This window comes from Pongo pygmaeus, chromosome 1, assembly GCF_028885625.2.
Source record: "Pongo pygmaeus isolate AG05252 chromosome 1, NHGRI_mPonPyg2-v2.0_pri, whole genome shotgun sequence".
In the NCBI taxonomy this organism is placed as follows: Eukaryota; Metazoa; Chordata; class Mammalia; order Primates; family Hominidae; genus Pongo; species Pongo pygmaeus.
This window is the reverse complement of record NC_072373.2, coordinates 269,640-284,661: the sequence shown is the minus strand read 5'-3', so window position 1 is coordinate 284,661 and position 15,022 is coordinate 269,640. Positions and strand designations below refer to the sequence as shown.

The 15,022-nt window shown below is 36.2% G+C and overlaps 1 protein-coding gene across 1 annotated transcript in view; it reads right to left on the bottom strand.

Annotated features, from left to right (window-relative positions):
• LOC129033054 (olfactory receptor 2G6) overlaps window positions 1-3,901 on the bottom strand; it is a 138,297-nt gene extending 134,396 nt beyond the window's left edge. Inside the window, exon 1 of the mRNA XM_054481044.1 lies at window positions 3,816-3,901. The gene's annotated coding sequence lies outside the window, so the exon portion shown is untranslated. The remainder of the gene's footprint in view (window positions 1-3,815) is intronic.
• Window positions 3,902-15,022: the final 11,121 nt, after the last annotated feature.

Below are 15,022 nucleotides of genomic sequence, written 5' to 3'. Positions count from 1 at the left end.
CCGTTAGTTCCTGCAAGTTCCTGTCTTTCCCTACCTATACTGTCTTTCTATCCCTACTTATCTATTTATCCCTCCAGGCCTCTTCAGGTCATGCTCATCCCTGGATGCCCCTGTTCAGGCACCACTTGTGAAAGACTTGTACAATTACTACTTGAGACCATCATTACAGGACTGAATGAAGAAATGAATATAGAAATGGTAACAAAAGACAGAAGAAAACTGTTTTAAGGAAAAGCCGGTTTGGGGAGGAAGAAGAAGAAGAGAGATCCCAGCTTCGAGTGAGCAACGGCAGCCGCCCAAGCTTCTTAGCCCTCCATATTTATTGGGTAGAAAGAGCAGTGAGGAGGACGTCACGATTGGTCAGCTACTTGATTGATTACAGGTTCACATCATTGCTATCAGACTTTCAGACGTACCTAATAACAAGAAACACTTGTGCCTGGGGCGTGACTGCCCTCAGCATAACCTCTGTGTGGCAAACGTAGTTTGTCAGTTTGCCAACATTCTGCATTTATGAGAAGCAGTTTTGCGGCTTACTCACCCAGCCTCCAGTGGGGTACTGAGTTGATCACGACCCTCACTCTTTTGGCCTCCAACAGGGTACCTCATATGAGTGGAATCATTCAATATTTGCCTTTATACTTACTTCACATAACATTTTCAGGGTTCATCCATGTGGCAGAAAATATCAGAGTTTCATTCCTTTTGAAGGCAGAATAGTATCACATTGCTTGTATATATCACATTTTGCTTATTTATTTGTCTATTGATGGACACAACATTTTGGCTATCATAAATAATGGAGCTATGAACACTGTTGTACAATTTTCTGAGTTCATGATTTTAATTCTTTTGAATTTCAAAAATAATTTTGAAATTCTTTTGAATGGTATCTTCAATAAGTTGAGACATGTACATTTGTTATGTGAGTCACTGAGATTTTGGGGTGTTGTATGTAAGTCCTGTGAAGGACTCAGTGTAAGACTGGTGCACTGTTCTCACTTTTTATGGATGCATAGGAATATGTTTAGGGCTAGAATGACAAAACATTGGCTATTTACCTTGAAATAATTTAACATAATAATAAAGGGAGTTTAAAAAGGAATTGATTGTTTGAGATACTGAAGAAATAGATTCAGAGATTAATGAAGATAGATACTTAGAGCCAGAACTACAGTTAGAAACAGAGATATAGATTCAATGTTCTCTCTCTCCCAAGATAGACAGATAGCTAGCTAGAGAGCTGGAGGATATGAATACAATTTGGCAAGCTGATTCTTAAAAAGGTGATCAAAGAGCCAAGAATAGCAGCCACGATAATGTTAAATAAGAACAATGCAGATAAATTGTCATACCAGAAATTCAGATTTACTTTCAAGTTAAACTGTTAAACAGTATACAATTCACACATCACAAGACAAATAAGCAAAGAAAAAGAATAAAGAATTCAGAAATAGGTCCATGCATCTACAGAAATTTTATGAAGCCTTATTTCATCTGACAAATATTTGTTGAATTTATACTATGTACAGCCATCTATTGAACTATTAAGACCCTTGGGATATACTTTTTTGCAAAATAGGTGCCTGTCCTCATGAAGCTGCCCATGTAGCCCAGAGGCAGTGAACAATAATAAACAGAAGAAAGAAGTTAACTATATAGTCTGTCAATGTCAAATGGTATAGAGAAGGGAAAAAGAGTAGATGAAGGGAGAGAAAGAATGGCTGAAGCTGTGGTAATGTTTGTTGCTTTTTACAATGTCATCGATAGTATGGATCTCTTTGGAAGGATAATATTCGAGCAGTCTTGAGGACATAAGAATTTAGCCCTGAAGAGAGTGTTGGGGTGGGAGGGATCCCAAGTGGAGAAAAAAAAACAAACAACTGGTAGCACAGGCCTGAGGTGAGAGTGCACATGGCTTATTCAAAGAATGACAAGAAGGCCAGGATGGCTGGAGCAGTGAGGGAAACAGTGGCACAAGCAGACATCTAAGAGGTAATGGGGGAGAGGAGCATGTAAAAGGGCCCCGTAGAGCTTACTGTAAGAATTTTAGATTTTACTCCCAATAAATGGTGAGCTACAATGGGGTTTTAGTCACCAAAGTGGCATGATCTGATGTTTCTTCAACTGCTGCTTTAGAAATAACCCTTAGAGGATTTAGGTAAAGCAGGAACATATTGTAGAAGTGGTTGGAACCTGGGTGTCTTCTGAAGGTAGAGCCAACAGGATTCCTTTACTAGTTGGATATCAGTTTCAAGGGAAAGACAAGCACCAGGGGCAACTCTAAGGGCTTGGATTGAGCAACTGAAATTGTGGACCTCCTACCAGTGGGCCTCAGGAAAGACGCAGTTGCAGGAAGTTTAGTGTGGGAAGACAGAGGCACAGATCAGTTTGGTGAATGCCAAGTTTGTTTTGAACTGAAGTCATTAATACATAGAAATTATATAAATACATGTTTATAGCTAAGAACCCCAATGAGCTTAACAGAGAAAAGGTACAGAAAATAAAAAGAAGAGGACTAGTAACTGAGCTAGGAGCCCTCCAGTATTAAGAAGTGAGCCTGGAGAAATGACACAAGGAGAAAAAAAAATTAAAAGGAAAAGCAAAACAGTGAGTTAGGAAAAGCAGTCAGTATGGTGTACTTGAAGACAGATGAAAATGAAACAAAACAAAACACACATCTTCAATTGAGGGAATAGACAGTTATATCAAAACAAGGAAAAAAAAAACAGACAAACAAAAACTGTGCTGATGGCCCTAGCACAATAAGGCCTGAAAGATTTGATTTATCCACATAAAGATCATTGAAATGAGAGGTAAATATCCTGAATAGAGAGGACAGTGGAGAAATTGGGGAGACCAAGAGCAGGCAAAGCTTTTGTGGAATGTGACTATAAAGGAGACAGAGATGTCACTGCAGATCTGGGAAAAATAAATTTATCAAGTTGTACTGGGAAAATTGTTTGTTCATATGGAGAATGGAAAATTTGCCTAAAGTCACAGACCACAAATATGTTTTAGGTGGGTTAAAAACTAAAAGGTGAAGAAAGAAAAAAAAAACTACGAGCTTTTAGAAGATAAGATAGGATAATATTTTCTTGACTTCAGGTTATGAACAGATTACTTATGACAAAAAAGACTAATATAAAGTAAAATATTGGTAATTCAATTTACAAATAAAATTTAAACACTTGGATAGATCACAAACTAGCAGATGTGTAACAAAACTGAAAACAAAATATCCAGCACATGTATAAAAAAATTCTTATGTGTCTATAACAAAAGGCCAAAATTTGATAGCAAATGGGAAAAATACTTGAATAGGTACTTTACAAAAGAGAAACTCTAAATGGCTGATAAAGAAAAGTTACTCAACCTCATTATAAGTCAGAAAAATACATACCCATCAATTCTACTCATAGGTATAGGCACTATTTTTTTGCATTTATATCTGAAAACATAAGCACATAAATGTCAATAGCAAAAGCATTCATAATAGCCCAAAGCTGAAAATAACATACATACTAATAACCATAGAATAAATATATCAATTAAGATATTCATTCAATGACATTCCATATGCTAAGAAAAATGAACAAACTATACAAGATAATGAGCTGAATATCACAAAAATTATATTTAGCAAAAAAGTTAAAATAATATATTCAAAGTAACTTCATTTTTAAAGTTCAAAAATAGGCAAGAGTAAACTCTGTTGTTTAGAGACAGATATGGTATTAGTCCGTCCTCATGCTGCCATAAAGACATACCTGAGACGGGGTAATTTATGGAGAAAAGAGGTTTAATTGACTCACAGTTGCTTAGGCTTTACAGAAAGCATGGCTGGGGAGGCCCCGGGAAACACACAATCACGGGGGAAGGTGGAGGGGAAGCAGGTACAATCTTTACAAGGCTGAGCAGAAGACAGAGAGCGAAAGGGGAAGTGCTTCACACTTTTAAGCAACTAGATCTCATGAGAACTCACTCAGAATCATGAGCACAGCAAGGGGGAAATCCACCCCACGATCCAATCACCTCCTACCAGCTCCCTCCCTGAACACTGGGAATGACAATTCAACATGAGATTTAGGTGGGGACACAGAGCCAAACCATATTGATACATAAGATGTAAAACTATGAAAATAATAAAGGAAACTAGTCACCTGTCAGCTAAACAGAGAGTACCTGATTCATTCAGGCCAAAATGTGGAAGTATTGCTAACCACAGATTCTTGGGCTTCTGTGCAGTAGAAATGGACATGAGACCAAGCAAGTTTTCCAGACAAGGCTTTATTAAGGGCTTATGCTCTAACACAAGAGAGACAGCACTGGAATGACAGTTCTCTGGCTGGTTCCCCATGGCTAGGTCTTTTCTGTGTTTTAAGATGAGTGACGTGGATAATCATGAGGTATGGGAGGCTCTCTATACACGTGGAGTGGCGCACAGGATGTGCAGGCACAGTGAGAAATTATGTTAACACATACACTGCATGATCAAAAAATGGTGGGTAAGCCCTTCCCTGGGTGGAGATTTTAGTATTATAATGAAGCAAGGGGTAAAGATCAGTCATTCTTCTGGTCTTACACACACGTGAGTGATAAGGTTAACTCCCTTGAATAAGATTTGTGGTGGAATGCTGCTTATCTTAGTTTCTTCAAGTTATCCATGCAGTGGGTATCATGCCAGTGGAGGTGGTGGTGCAAGGTCTGGAAGTTGGCAGGTATGGGGAAAAAATGTGATAGTAGGGGTGGGGGCCAAGCCCTGTCCTTACTGTGTCTCAGAAGTAGGTTATGTGTATTGATACAGTTCAGACACACATTGTATCCCTGATATAATGAACTGATACAGTTCACAGACACATTCTATCCCTGATATAATGAACTGATACAGTTCAGACACACCTTATATTCCTGATATAATGAATGGATACAGTTCAGACACACAATGTATCCCTGATATAATGAACGGATACAGTTCAGACACACATTCTATCCCTGATATAATGAATGGATACAGTTCACAGACACATTCTATCCCTGATATAATGAATGGATACAGTTCACAGACACATTCTATCCCTGATATAATGAACTGATACAGTTCAGACACACATTCTATCCCTGATATAATGAACGGATACAGTTCAGACACACATTCTTTCCCTGATACAATGAACTGATACAGTTCAGAGACACATTCTATCCCTGATATAATGAATGAATACAGTTCACAGACACATTCTATCCCTGATATAATGAACTGATACAGTTCAGACACACATTCTATCCCTGATATAATGAACTGATACAGTTCACAGACACATTCTATCCCTGATATAATGAACGGATACAGTTCAGACACACATTCTATCCCTGATATAATGAACGGATACAGTTCAGACATACATTCTATCCCTGATATAATGAATGGATACAGTTCACAGACACATTCTATCCCTGATATAATGAATGGATACAGTTCAGAGACACATTCTTTCCCTGATATAATGAACTGATACAGTTCAGAGACACATTCTATCCCTGATATAATGAATGGATACAGTTCACAGACACATTCTATCCCTGATATAATGAATGGATACAGTTCACAGACACATTCTATCCCTGATATAATGAACTGATACAGTTCACAGACACATTCTATCCCTGATATAATGAATGGATACAGTTCACAGACACATTCTATCCCTGATATAATGAACGGATACAGTTCACAGACACATTCTATCCTGATATAATGAACTGATACAGTTCAGACACACATTCTATCCCTCTTAGCGATGCTAAGCCTAAGAATCTAGGAGCATAGAAACTTTAGCAAAATCCCTTATAAATGGACTGCATAGACCACATGAGCTTTGTCGTGACTTCCCTGTGAATGAGATTGTTCACACCATAAGATGACAGATAGTATCAAAACTTTGCAAAGTTTATAATTAGTGGTACGGGGGGCAGGGAAGAAGTAAGACATTTTTTCCTTGCTCATCAAAAGATTCATGGTTGGTAACTTCTAACAAAAGACAGATTAGCAACAGAAAAGTATAGCAAATTTACTTAGTAGAAGTTTCATGAGGCATGTGAGCCTTAAAAGTACGATTAGAACATTTAAAAATATGATATAATGGAAATAAACTGGGGAGGACTTAGCAAGGTTTGTTCAGATTCTTAGTGGCCTCCCCATGTGACATTTGTTTCCCTCTGGGCATTGGTCAGGGCCCCTCTGGAATAAGGGGCTTATACCTTCTCTCAGAACAGGTAGGTCTGAGAATTCTTTTGTGGACAGCTCTCAGGGGAGAAGGGCAGAAAAAATCAGAAAGTGACCTTTCTATCTCTTCGGTTTTCTCAGTTTTCTTCAGCATATTTAGTATGTCAAGTTTGCATCTGATGAAAAAGCTGAACCCTGTAAAATATTTAAAGAGGTTTATTCTGAGCCAATATGAGTGATGATGGCCGGGGAAAAGCCTCAGAAGATCCTGAGAAAGTGTGCCCAAGGTAACTTCCGTCTCCCTAAAACTTAGGGAAAGAACTTGCAGGCAAAGTCATAAATCAATACATGTAAAATATACATTGTTTCAGCCTGAAAAAGCAGGACATGAAGTAGAAGGCTTATGAGTCATAGGTGGATGCAAAGATTTTTCTGATTGGCAGATGGTTGAAAGAGTTAAGCTAAAGACTTGAAGTTAGTAGAAAAAAATGCTTGAGTTAAGATAAGGTAGTTTGTGGAAGCTAAGATTCTTGTTACGTATATGAAGCCTCCATGTAGCTGGCTTCAGAAAGAAGAGACGGTAAATATCTCTTTTTGGACCTTAAAAGGTGAGTCTCAGAGTTTATCTTTCCTAGATCTGGAAAAGGCGTAGCTGCACTAATGGCACATGGAAAATTTCCCCCACAAAAGATAGCTTTGCAGGGCCATTTCAAAATCTGTCATATAAATAGATTTTGTGGTAAAATATGTTTATTTCTTTCAGTGTCTACTATCTGTCATGTGATGCTATATGGGAGTCAGGTTGGAATTTGGTATCTTATAGTTTTGTCAGTTCTATGATCTCTATTTTAATGTTAATTCCAAAATGGAGGGAGTGCAACAGGGTATGACCAATCCCCTTTCCCTCATGGCCTGAAATTTACTTTTTCAGATTGCTCTCAGCTCCACTGGCCAAGAAGGGGGGGTCCATTCAGTTGATTGGGCAGCTTAGGATTTTACTTTTAGATTTCATCAAGAAGCCGTATTTGGAAGTATCATATTCTGAGCCCTGACAGAGGAGTTTAAAATTTTTCACATCTGTCTATTAACTCATCATAGACTAAACTAGTTTATGCAGTTAAATAAAATAATGAACTATTTCAAAACAAAATTTGACTCTAGTAGACAGTGTCTGCACAATCATAGCAATCCAGTTGTCAAAAATGTTATAAAAGAACCAAGAAATAACCATGTGACTACAAAACAATGAGGGATTAGGCATCAGAAGACTGAAAATAAGCAACATACTTGAGTGTACTCTATTTTCCATCTCTCTCATTTTATTGTATTTACTCTTGCATGCCATGAGACAGTGTTTCTGTCTCTATCCAAAATTAGACCTCCTACTTGGGCTCTGTGTTGCAACCTCAGAAAAAAAAAAATTATTATTATAATAATAATAATAATAAAAAATCCCAAGCCCTGTAATCGACTGAATGGAAACTCTCTTGCCCAGGGAGATCTCAAAGAAATCTGAAAAACTAGTTCAGGCCATGACAGGAAGGGAGGTCAGACATGACTCCTTGTACACCATCCCTTTGGAGTTTAGGCAAAACTGACCAGTATTAACATTAACACAGTGATCATAAGACTGACAAAACAGACTGTAGCAACAATAGCAAATTCCAACCTGACTCTGGTAGAGAATCACATGACAGATAACAGGCCCTGAAGGAAATAAAAGTATTTTACCCCAAAATGTATTTCTTTGACATGTTTTGGAATGGCCCTGCAAAGCCAACTCTTCTGGGGGAAATCTGAATTCTGTATAGAATATGCTTCCCTTTCTAAGTCCTCGTGAGGATCCAGAAAACATTTAACTAAGAGTCTGACACCTTTTACCATCTATCCTCTCTGAAGCCTGCTACTTAGAAGCTTTCATAGGTTGATTAAAAAATTTTTTGACTGGCAGTTGGTTGAAAGAGTTAAACTAAACACTTGAGGTCTCTAGCATTACCATCGAATGCAAAATGACTGACCAGCATTAACATTAAAACAGAGATCATGAGACTGACAAAACAGATTCTAGGTGGTAATAAGATACTAAATTTCAACCTGACTCTCACATAGCACCACATGACAGATAGCAAACCATGAAGTAAATAAAAATACTTTACCCTGAAACATATTAATTTGACAAATTTTGAAATGGCCCTGCAAAGCTATCTTTTGTGGGGGAAATTTTGCATCTGTAGAGAAACTTTATTAATGCAGCTAAGCCTTTTCCAGATCCAGGAGAGAGTAAATGAGAGTCTGACATCTTCTAAGGTGCAAGAGAGACATTTGCCAACTATTCTTTCTAAAGCCTGCTACATGGAAGCTTCATCTACATAACAAGAACGTTGGCTTCCACAACTATGTAATCTTAAGCATTCCTTTCTACTGACATTTTAAGTCTTTAGACAAAGCTTAACTCAAACAATTGCCAATCAGAAAATCTTTGAATCTATTTTTGACCTGTAAGCCTTGACTTTAAGATGTCTAAACTTTCTGGAACCAATGTATATCCTTCATGTATTGATTTATCTCTTTGACTGTAACTTTTGTCTCCCTAAAATGTATCAAACCAAGCTATAACCCAACCACACTGGGCACATATTCTCAGGACCATCTGAGGCTGTGTCCTGGGCCATTTGGCTCAGAATAAACCTCTTCAAATATTTTAGAGTTTCACTTTTCTTCATCAACATTATTTGGTGCCCAATGCAGGAACTCAGAGAAGACTAAGGACTCTTCTTCCCAAAAGGAGTCATGTGAACTTGGAAATAAGGTACCAATATGGGCTTGTTACCAGTGGAAAGTCTTGACTACAACTTGTCCAGGTCCTGCTCCCAGAACTTGCTGTTTTCTCTTTCAGGAAGTTAGCATAAATTGGCCTTAAGTTCCCTGTCTCCAGGTCTCCAGACCATATTCTCCCGCTGCAGGCTTATTGAAAGCCTCCCGACTTTGAGGTTCTCCATAGGTGGAACTGGTAAGTCTTCCTGAGCCACAGATCCCTTATGTGGTTAATAGTACTTTGGTTTATTCTGAGCCAGTCTTTTCCTGGGAAGTTGTTGTTTCAGATTCAAATTTTGGATTCACAGGTTCATTCTAGAGTCTTCTCCATTGCTTTTTTCTCCAAAAATTAGTCTCAATTGGTTCATCTGTGCATTTGCTCGAAAAACCTGATGTTTGTATAAGTGAATGAGAGACAACTTCTGAGCCCCACTGCACTGAAACCCACACTACAGTCTGGCTCCTCCATTAAAAAAAAAAAAAAAAAAAAAAAAAAAAAAACCTGTGAAGCAAATCCTCTAAGATTGAGAAAAGACAAGGAGATGACCTCCTTTGGGGCACCCCTGTGGGTTTTATGGCACTCTACTTGCAAATGTTTGTGTAAATGTGAAGGTTTGAGAGCATGCTAGGTTTTCTAGTACTCTGGCTGGTTATGTATTATAGTCTGTTCTGGCACATTTTTAAACTGATGGGTAAATTCAGAGCTCAAAGTTGACCTGCAACTATAGAATTAAATATGGCATCTCCTTAGTTCTTGATTTCTCTACTTTCTTTTTCTGTTTTAAATATACTGTTGCTTTTCTACTGGTATTGAGATAAAACCCATTGTTTAAATTAAACCATCTTTTGCAAGCTGGTGAATCTGTATTTCTGTCTTGTGACTAGAGTTCTGAAATAAAATCTATGGGATCTTTGTATCTGTGTATCTATGTTGAGTTGTGTTTATGTTACATGTACATGTATTCTCTTATATGTTGTAACTGCAAGGTATCAAATGGGCTTAAAAATAAAGGATTACTCATAAACTAAGTAATAAAGCCCAAATGCTCTTCAAGTTCACATGACAAGTAAATCTTCAATAAGTAAGCTGGCTTTATAATTATTAGTAAAATAAAATTTGAAATGACTTCAGAATTGTCAGCATACATTTTTGTCTGGATTTATTGGTGAAATAGTTTTATATGTAGCTGTGTTGGTATTATAAGGTACCAAACTTTGTCATGAAGCTTATAAAACTATAAAACCTATCCCTTAATGATCTTTGTGTAATTTTTTATAAATAAGACATTTAATATTGTTGATTTATTGAAAATAGGTAAAACCTTAGTGGTTGGCCAAAAAAAAATCAAATAAACATATATTTAACATTTAGGTTCTTAGGTAGGTAAACACCTGAAATATTCACAGCCTATAAGAATGGTTAGCTGAAAAATAACTTTAATGATGACTAGCTTTGTCTAATATGTCAGTGTTTATAAGTAACCTAGGAAAACTGTTTTAAAAAATAAATTAGGTAACTTTAATGGGATAAATGCTTATAAATGAACTTGTCATATAATTTAAAATCTTAAAGTTAAAGTAAATAATACTCATTAAGTGTCTGGATCATTTCTAATTTAAAAATCAGAAAAACATATTTCTAAAATAATATAAAATGGTTCTCATCTATAAAATACTGATATATGACAGACAATTCAAGATTTACTACTTCCTAGGTTTTCACAAAAATTTAAGTTTACTAAGAATAAAAATTCTAGTTAATATATAATTCTGTATTTAAAGAGTGCCAAAGTAAGTTTTTTTATGAAAAAGAAATTATAATAAAGACATAAACATATGTTCTTATTAAAAGGAAAATAAGCTTTGTCAAATTCAAAGGCTATTATACAAATCCAAAGATGTATTTATTTTAAAAAATGGGTAAAAAGTATAATTTTGTATGAGAAAGAGTCTTGTATAGTAAATTTAGTCCTAAAATAAAACAACTCATTATTTAAGAAAAAGGGAAATTTTGGACAAAACAGAAAGTCCAAGTATGTCATAAATAGTCTGTGTAAGATGTGATAAAGTTTATAAAGAGAATTTATGAAAGAAAAGTTTTTGGAGGCTAAAGCTACTCTTTCTTAGATGGGAAGCTCAAGTAACTAGATCTTGAATGGTGATCTGCCCTGTTGGCTTCTGATTAACTCCAGCGGGGAAGGCCTTTAAGATTTCCAGTTTATTTATTGCTCCTTGTGTAAGAACAGGTACTTATTATAAATCCTGCCCTTAGGTCAAACAACTTTTACGTTATCATACTTCAATTGTCCTACACATGCCTTCTGAATCATTCCTTCCCTATGGCATATAAGCCCTGGGTTTTGGGGTTAATAGCACAGGAATTTGCCATCTCATCTCACTGCTGCCTGAGACACAGACATGGCTTCTGTTCATAAGTCCCTATTAATTGTTTCTACCTAAGAAACTGTATTTATCAGCCTCTTTCTTCAGCATCTCAGCTTCCTCCAACTTTGGATAGGTTTGTATAGACCTGCTCAGTGTGAAACAATTTTGTATGTGATTGAGTTGGCGATAACTTAAAAAGAATTATTTGTATTAGTGTTTCTAGAGATTGGGATTTAATATTAAAAATGCACTAATAGAATAACTACCTATTGGGTACTATGCTAATTACTTGGATGATGAAATAATCTGTACTCCAATCCCTTGTGACATGCAATTTACCTATATGACACCTATACAAGTACCTCTGAACCTATGTAATTGGATTGTTTGTAATGCAAAGGATAAATACTTAAGAAGATAAATACCGCATCCTCCATGATGGGCTTATTTCACACTGCATGCCTGTATCAAAACAGCTCATGTATTCCATAAATATATACACCTAACATGTACCCACAGAAATTTTGAAAAATAATTTGTGGATTAAAACCAAAGTGACGCTCTAAAAAAATTAATTTTTTATGTAGCAGTATTCAGATGTGGGGCCTTTAAGAGGTGATTTGGTTGTGAGGCCTCTGCTCTCATAAATGAATTAATTAATTCCTGGATTAATGGATTATCATGGAAGTGAGATTAACTTTATAAGAAGAAGAGAGATCTGGGCTAGCACATCAGACTGCTCAGCTCCCTCATCATGTAATGTCCTGTGCCACCTGAGGCTCTGCAGGGAGTCCCCGCTGGCAGGAGGGTCCCCACTGGTCCACCTGAGGCTCTGCAGGGAGTAACCGCTGACAGGATGGTCCCCACTGGTCTACCTGAGACTCTGCAGGGAGTTCCTGCTGGCAGGAGGGTCCCCACTGGTCTGCCTGAGGCTCTGTAGGGAGTCCCTGCTGGCAGGAGGGTCCCCACTGGTCCACCTGAGGCTCTACAGGGAGTTCCCGCTGGCAGAAGGGTCCCCACTGGTCCACCTGAGGCACTGCAGGGAATGCCCACTGGCAGGAGGGTCCCCACTGGTCTGCCTGAGGCTCTGCAGGGAGTCTGGGCTGGCATGAGGGCCCTCGCTGCATGTGGACCCTTGCCCTTGGACTTCTCAGCCTCCATAATTGTAAGGAATAAATTTATTCTTTATAGAAAATGAACTAAGAATGTTTTGGGTTTTCATAAAAGTGAATTTTAAAAATTCCTCATATTAGGAAACATAAAGAGGTAGTGGAATATTTATTTAAATATTGTTTTAACATAAACTCTACTATTTAATTATTCTACACATGGGCTTTTTATGTGTGTTAAATAGAAACAGGGCTAGTATTTCAAACTAAAATCTATGTATTAATATATTTATTAAATCATAGTACTTAATGAAATTACTCAAGCTTTCTAGTGTCGTAAACTGACGAAAATATAAGAGAGATAGGCAAGAGAGGGAGAGGTGTTTTCTCATCAACAGATTGGTTCATTTTGGACATTACATGGCAATGGAAAGGAAGGTGTAGTTCCCTGCCATGGTTTTAGCAGAACTCTTTGAAAACTCAAGCAGCAAAATTGCCACTGTGATTCAGTGATTGAGAAAAAATTACTTAAATATTCTGAAAATTTAATAACACATTAGGAATAAATTTTATATATTATTTTTACATGTAAAAAATAAAATTGATTAAAGCTGTAGAAAATGAAACTCTAAAATAACTAGAAAAATGTATGGGTAAAGATTTGTCTAATGTATAAACAAAGACAACAAATAAAATACCATGTATTCATGGATATAAGAAACCAGGGACTGCTAGATGAGGAAGGAGTTGGGGGAGATAAAGGTTAGAAAGCTAACTACTGGTTGCTATGCTCAGTACCTGGGTAATGGGATCATCCATAACTCAAACCTCAGCATCACACACTATACCCAGGTAACAAACCTGCACATGTACCCTCTGAATCTAAACTGAAAGTTGAAAAAACAAAGTAAATACCATGGAAAATAAATTAGGATTTGAAAAGAGAAAAAAATATATATACATATATATTTGGGAATTAAAAAGTAGATTATTATTTTACTTGGAAAATTTGTTTGGATCTATGACAAAGCAAAAGATAAAGATTAGTAATGTATAGCAATCACTTAGATATTATTAATATCAGAATAAGATATACATATTTTTTAATTGCACATTTTACTAAAAAAGAATTTGCAGATAACACAAATACAAAACATTAACAATAAAAATGTAAACTAAATCTACAATATCTACAACAAGATCTCACTCTTACTGCTGAATTACAGAAAGAAAAAAAATAAATGATCATCAGTACTGTTGTGAATAAAGTAAAAAGATGTCACCAGGTTCTGCCCTTTGTCATGATAGATTTTTGAGAGGAAGCAACTTGGATATATAAATTAGAAATGAACACTTTAAATAAAAAAGATTTAATCACAAAGAGAATTGAGGAATTCTTTACATAGATATTCATTTCAGTGTTGTTTTAGATGAGCAAAAATTTTAATAAGCCTACATTTAAAATACAACAAAAATGTTTTATAAATTCTGTTTCAAAGGAAAAATCTTATGAAACTTTAAATTATATCCAACAATGTAATATTTCTAAAAGTAGCTAAAGACATGAGACTCTGTACACTATTTTATTTATGCAGATATAGACCTATATATGGCATGATTCCATAGTATATATAGAATCTATAGCATATTCTATACTATATATAGTATATATACTTCTGTAGTATACATAAAATATAAAAAAGATACTATATATTATCCATATTATATATTAAAAATATATATTGAAAATAAATTTTTATAGTAAATATATTTGATGATGGTATTTCAGATAACTTTATTTCTTCTTTTTGCTTCATATATATGTTAAATTATCTATAGTGCTCATAAAATGCATTTACAGAGCAAAAAAAGATATTCCACAAATATAGTCAATGTAATCGAAACCACATAATGACATTGATCTGAATTTATTATTTTTTACATGAGGAAAAACTGAATGGATAATATCATTTCAAAAACAAAAGCTGGACGGACATCTTGAACATTCTTGTCCAAATGCCACAGTCTCAGGCCCTATTGCCTTCTGAGCCAAGGTGAGGTAAGTAGATATACTAGAATGCTGTGGAAACTGAGATAATTAAAGAAGTGATACAGTTTAAGGAGACAGAACAGGCATTCTGCAGTTAATTCAGGGTGACTTGCAGACTTAACAATGGGATCAGTTCATGGGCATGGTCACAGAAGCATGAAAGGGAAACTGTTCAGCTGACGTACCTGACCATATCCAGTGCACATCACCCTCGCTTCTTCCTAGCCATGCTGGATTTCTTGGACCTGAGACACATCCTCAGCAGAAAACTCTCTCCTCTTTTAGTTATGCCTGAGTGAAATGATCCTCCTCTGGTTCCTGCATCCTTCACTGCTGTCCTTAATTACAATACCCTGATCTTTTATGTATAAAACTGGTCATATGAAATAGTAGAACCCATTTACTTGTCCTTTTTTTGCTCTTGGCGTCTCTCTCTTC